Raw genomic sequence first — 6069 nt, 5'->3', positions numbered from 1 at the left:
TCCATTGTTGACATTTGCATTGTAGCCCACTGATGATTTAATGAAATGAAAATGTTCAGACTCTGTAATGGAAAATGTTAGTTGTATGTGTGTCCACATAACTGAGTATGTGACTAACCTTGTGAAACTGTCCTATTATAAGCTCCTGTTCTTGGGAGTATCATCCTGTGTTGCAAACCAATTTGCACCTGTGTCCTTGTATGAATAAAGTCCCTCCCAGGAACAGGAAACTATAAAGGTATGTGCTCATCACCCAATGCTTCAGGAATTCAGACTGTCTACACTGCGCTGTGTAACTCTGTTATTCTCTCTGAGCTCAGAAATAAAGAATCTTGGTTTGACTTGGACTCCAGCAGATCCTTATTTTATAATATCCACCACAACTCTCCCAAGGATTGCTGTTTATCATTGTCTCAAAGAAGAGTTCCTCGTTCCACTTTCCTGAATTTACAAGCCTCCCACTGATTGAATAAACATTGTTTCCACAGGTAACATTTTGTGTTTCACCCAACCAGCAAAAGATATCCAGCAATTATTAGGAAATGGAAGACATACAAGACCACTGATCTCCCTCGATCTGGGGCTCCCCATGGGATCAAAATCTGTCTCCAGATTGACTCTGTACTGGTACCTCCTGTATATAGCCTCCACTCTGTACTGGTACCCCCTGTATATAGACTCCACATTGACTCTGTACTGGTACCCCCTGTATATAGCCTCCACATTGACTCTGTACTGGTATCTCCTGTATATATATCCTAGTACATCCTAGTACATAGTCTCCACATTGCTAATTACTAATTTATTGCCACTGGGACCCGCCAAGGTAAGTGCTAAACTGCTTACTGACTGTACACTGTAACGTTACTACATGATTGTAGCAGGTTTACTAACGAGTTAGTTCTATTAGCTCTGTTGACTATGATGTTATTTTAGCTAATATTGTGACAACAATGTAAGCTGTGTGTTTCAGTTATGAAATGGTTTGGCTTGGAAAGGTTTTTTCTCCTGGTCACATACAGCTGATGTGTTATGCATTGAAGTACAGAAACAAAGGGAGAAGGTGATAAGAGGAGAGCACATAGATGCAAGAAGGAATACAACGTGTCTGTAATGAAAGTGAACTGTGTTTATGCATGATCAGGGGTGTATTCATTCCGCCGATTCTGTTGACAAACGTTTAAATGGAACAAAACGGGGATAAACATGCCTGAATTTGTCCAGTGATATCTCTATTTCAGCTAGATGCAGGCGAGAGTGTGCAAGGCAGTATTGAATGTGTCACTGTCTGCCATCGCAAAATTTTCTCTCGACCTGTGTGAACCTACATTCTAAACTTTCATTCATAGGCTAGGTTGCTACCTCATGATGGGTATAGGGACATTTAGAGTATCATGTAGTAGCCTAAACCTATTGCTGTTCCATTGAACAGGGTGAGTGAAATATGAATGACAGTCGTCCAATATGCTGTAATAGAATTAAGGCCATGCTCATGAAAAAACAAATTGTCCTGCCTCATCTTAAACGGCACTGACCTCCACTGTATAGCACTACAGATGATCAAGTGCTATTTGCATGTGATGCATTTGTTCTGTTGTTTACAGGATGATTTGTATCTTATAGAGCAAGGCTTTAAGGGAATAGTATGGTCACATGTAGATAAAAAAGAATGTGAAAAATTAACAGAGAAAATGTTTATCAACACACTACCTATTCATATAAGTATTTATTAATCATCTACATATTCATATTGAGCTTCTACGTCTGTGTACAGGAACGTATTATTTGTAAGACGTAAGAGAAAATATATCAGCTCATTGTTAAGTTATTATGACGTTCTTTCCAATAAGTATACTAACTGTTTCCAAATTGCGTTACCCACACCAGCCAGCAGATGGCGATGAGCGTCTTTCAGGTGATGATTCTTCCGTGACGTATAATGGACTGGACGGACGCTTCTTCAGGAACAACAACGCGGCTACTCTTCAACCACGTCGGTAGCTTGCTAGCCAACATAAAAGTGAAAGATTGACGCTTTAGACCATCTTAATGTACATAATCTAATCTCAGTGTTTTATACAGAGTTCTTTTGACGTATTAACTAGTTAATATTTGCAAACTTGTTAAAGATTGATGCTGAGCCTAGCACTAGGCTAGTCGCTAATGCTAGCTAACTATCTAGCTAACATCCCTGACCATGAGTTCATTAAACTACTCATCCCTGCTATAGAAGAGGAGGTCTGCTGTTTGCAGAAAGAAGCTCTGGCGCTGAACATTGAAGAAGAGGATGAGGTTACAGTGAAAGAAGAGAAAGAACCTTTTAGAATGAAAAAGGAGGAAGATGAGACTGTTATAGTGAAGGAAGAAGATGCTGTTATAGTGAAAGAACATTTCAGAATGAAAAAGGAGGAAGAGGAGGCTGTTATAGTGATAGAAGAGAAAGAACCGTTTAGAGAGGAAGAGGATGCTATCTCAATAAAGGTGAAGGAGGAGGAGACAGAATATCAGATTACCACCAGTGAGTACTGTCTTCAACAGGGACACAAACTATGCCGTTGTTGAACTAATGTGCGGATTTAAAGTGTTATTCTACTGAAGTTCTACACTTGAATATGTTGTTCAGTACTGTAGGAATTGTTAAAGGGTCGATCTGCCATTGGTTCATATATTTTAGGGACTTTTAAATTCGATGTATTGAATTCTCCATGTGGTCTACATAAAAGTTCCCCTCATCTAGTATAACAGGCTTTTAAAATTCAATATTGAAGCATAATCTCTACTTAAAATATCAAAGGGACATATTCATGCCTCTTGTAAGACCCTATGATTTTATTAGACGGTTATAAGTTTACTACTCATTTTGATGTTCTCATTAACACAGGAGAGAGACATGACTATGGTGGATCCTCTGGGAAGAAGCATCAACAACATCCTGATGCTGACGAGGAAGAGAAGAGTCTCTCCAGATCAGAACACAAGATGGTACAGCTTGGTCTGGTCTGGCATGCAGCTTGGTCTGGTCTAGCTCTCTCTGGGTCTGGTCTAGCTCTCTCTGGGTCTGGGCTGGGTTTCTGTAAAGCACTTTATGACAACAGTGACATCAGCATCCATAATGATATGTGTCTGTGTCCCATCTTTATGGTTACCAGGACAACGCTAGCCCTTCCTCCCTCCTGGAGTCCCTGTGTCGTGCCTCTCCCGGTAGCGCCTTACTGCTGGGTATGAAGAGGTTGTCTGTGCTGCTGGTGGACTGCAGGAAAACAACAGGGCTGAGTGGAACTGTGAGAGGAGGAGAAGAGAAGAAAGGATCAGATTTGACTCATCAAAGTAAGTGCTGTAATTTAGTTTGAACAAATTAAATAGATCTGGTATCTGTTACCAGGACAACCAGCAGAGTTCTGTTAGTTGACATGAAGATGGACTGGTATCTGTTACCAGGACAACCAGCAGAGTTCTGTTAGTTGACAGGAAGATGGACTGGTATCTGTTATCAGGACAACCAGCAGAGTTCTGTTAGTTGACAGGAAGATAGACTGGTGTATATGGATGTTATGAATATCATAACACTGAAAAAGGATTCTGCCAATGAAAAGAGAGAAACCAATAGACCATATAAAACCTTGATGAAAGTTAGCTTTGGAGAGAAAGTTTCAAGATGATCCAATGTAAGGTGCTTTTTTTACAAAAACTATTCCTTAAAACATTATGGATGTTACAGTCAACCCCCCTATCTTTACAAGACTGTAGAACAGGCAAACTAAACTCAAGACTTTGGTAATTAATTAACTGGTACTGAAGAAAAGCTGTGATCAGGCTGCCCACTCAAACGAAAGCTTCAAACTGTAACCAGTGCTGGCGACCTGGTTCAGGTTATCTATCAACTTACCAGGGTAGTGACAAACAGTAGAGGAATGAAATCATCAACATGGTTTGATCATATCTTTACTAATGCTGCAGAAATGGGTTTTAAAGCAGTATCCAGATCCATCAGATGTAGTGATCACAATATAGGAGCCATGTCTAGGAAAACCACCGTTCCAACGGCTGGGACTAATATTGTGTATAAGAGGTCATACAATTTTATGTAGTGATTCCTATGTTATTGATGTAAATAATATTTGTTGGTCTGTGGTGTGTAATGATGAGCAACCAGACACTGCCCTTGACACATTTCAAACTGCTTATCCCAGTTACTAATAAGCAGCACCCATTAAGAAAATGACTGTAAAAACTGTTAAATCCACATGGATTGATGAGGAATTACAAAATGGTATGATGAAGAGGGAGGCAAAAGAGATGGCATATAGGTCTGGCTGTATAACTGATTGGCAAACCTATTGCAAATTGAGAAATCATGTGACTAAAAAGAATAAAGTACACAATGAAACAAAGATAAATGACATGAAGAATGATAGTAAAAATCATCTTCAATGAAATTTTGCGCAAATAAAATCTACAATGACAAGTCACTGGTGTCTGACAACGTGGATGGAAAATTGAGGACAATAGTGGCCGATATTGCCATTCCTATTTGCCTTGTCTTTAATTTAAGCCTACTAGAAAGTGTGTGCCCCCTATTGTTGGGGCTGTTTGACTTCAGTGCATCTTTTGGCATTATCGATCATAGTCTGCTGCTGAAAAAGACGTATGGCTTTACACCCCCTGCTATATTGTGGATAAAGAGTTTTTCTTTTAAAATAAATATAACCTTTATTTAACTAGGCAAGTCAGTTAAGAACAAATTCTTTTTTTCAATGACAGCCTAGGACTGCCTTGTTCAGGGGCAGAACGACACAGTTTTACCATGTCAACTCAGGGATTCGATCCAGCAATCTTTCGGTTACTGGCCTACCACTCTAACCACTAGGCTACCTGTCTAACGGAACACAAAGAGTGTTCTTTAATGGAAGCCTGTACAACAAAATCATGGTAGAATCAGGAATTCCCCAGGGCAGCTGTTTGGCACCTACTTTTTTCAATCTTTACCAACAACATGCCAATGACATTTGAGTAAAGCCAGTGAGTCTATGTATGCGGATGACTCAACACTGTACACGTCAGCTACTACAGCAACTGAAATGACTGCAACACTTAACATAGAGCTGCAGTTAGTTTCAGAATGGGTGGCAAGTAATAAGTTAGTCCTAAATATTTCTGATTACCTTAAGTTACATGGCCTCTTATGCTAATTCTGTAGTGGTATTGTTAGAGTGGGGTAAATATGAAGATTTTGTTGGTGCGCCAGGCAGGTATTAACCCTAGTTATTAAAGTTAGTTATTACCTATTATAACATTATTATTATTGTTATTAAATATTATTAAAACCGAAAGGATGAGAGTGGAATAGATAGAGTAGCGCTTCCAGGTAGTCACCGGGAAGTCATTTCAATTAACATGTGTGCCTTTTTAGAAGTTAAGTTGTGGAATTTCTTGCCTTATAAATTATTTTGGGGATAGGGGGCAGTATTTTCACGTCCGGAGGAAAAGCGTTCCCAAAGTAAACTACCTGCTACCTGCCCAGAAGCTAGGATATGAATCAAATTGGTAGGTTTGGATAGAAAACACTCTAAAGTTTCTAAAACTGTTAAAATAATGGATGTGAGTATAACATAACTTATTTGGCAGGTTAAACCCCAAGGACAAACCATCCAAGAGGATTTTTTTGTTGTTGAGGTGACTGTTTTCAAATGTTTTTTTGTGGAACTTTTCTGTGGCACTTGGTTGCAGTTCCTATTGCTTCCACTAGATGTCAACAGTCTTTAGAAATTGGTTGATGTTTTTCTTTAGAGAAATTAAGAAGTTCGGCTATTCAGAACGAGGGTCCAGCCTAGTGCTCTCTAATGTTTTGATGCGCGCTCCAGGTCACACGCTTCACGTTGTTTTTATCCAGTATTGAACACAGTTTATCCCATCTTAAATTTTCTCGATTATTTACGTTTTAAAATACCTAAAGTTGGATTCGGAAAGTTGTTTCAAATGTTTGGACAGCGTTTACAGGTAACTTATTAGATATTTTGTAGTCATGTTGGGCGAGTTGGAACCAGTGTTTAAAAAAAATCAAATGCGCCA

The 6069-nt window shown here is 39.2% G+C and overlaps 1 pseudogene; it reads left to right on the top strand.

Moving 5' to 3' along the window:
* Nucleotides 1–2623: 2623 nt before the first annotated feature.
* The window catches only part of LOC116364987 (zinc finger protein 271-like), a 37485-nt pseudogene continuing 34039 nt past the window's right edge, over nt 2624–6069 (top strand).

The sequence above is a fragment of the Oncorhynchus kisutch genome, unplaced genomic scaffold (genome assembly GCF_002021735.2).
Source record: "Oncorhynchus kisutch isolate 150728-3 unplaced genomic scaffold, Okis_V2 scaffold1144, whole genome shotgun sequence".
In the NCBI taxonomy this organism is placed as follows: domain Eukaryota; kingdom Metazoa; phylum Chordata; class Actinopteri; order Salmoniformes; family Salmonidae; genus Oncorhynchus; species Oncorhynchus kisutch.
The sequence above is the reverse complement of the archived record's forward strand: the minus strand, read 5'-3'. Positions and strand labels throughout refer to the sequence as shown.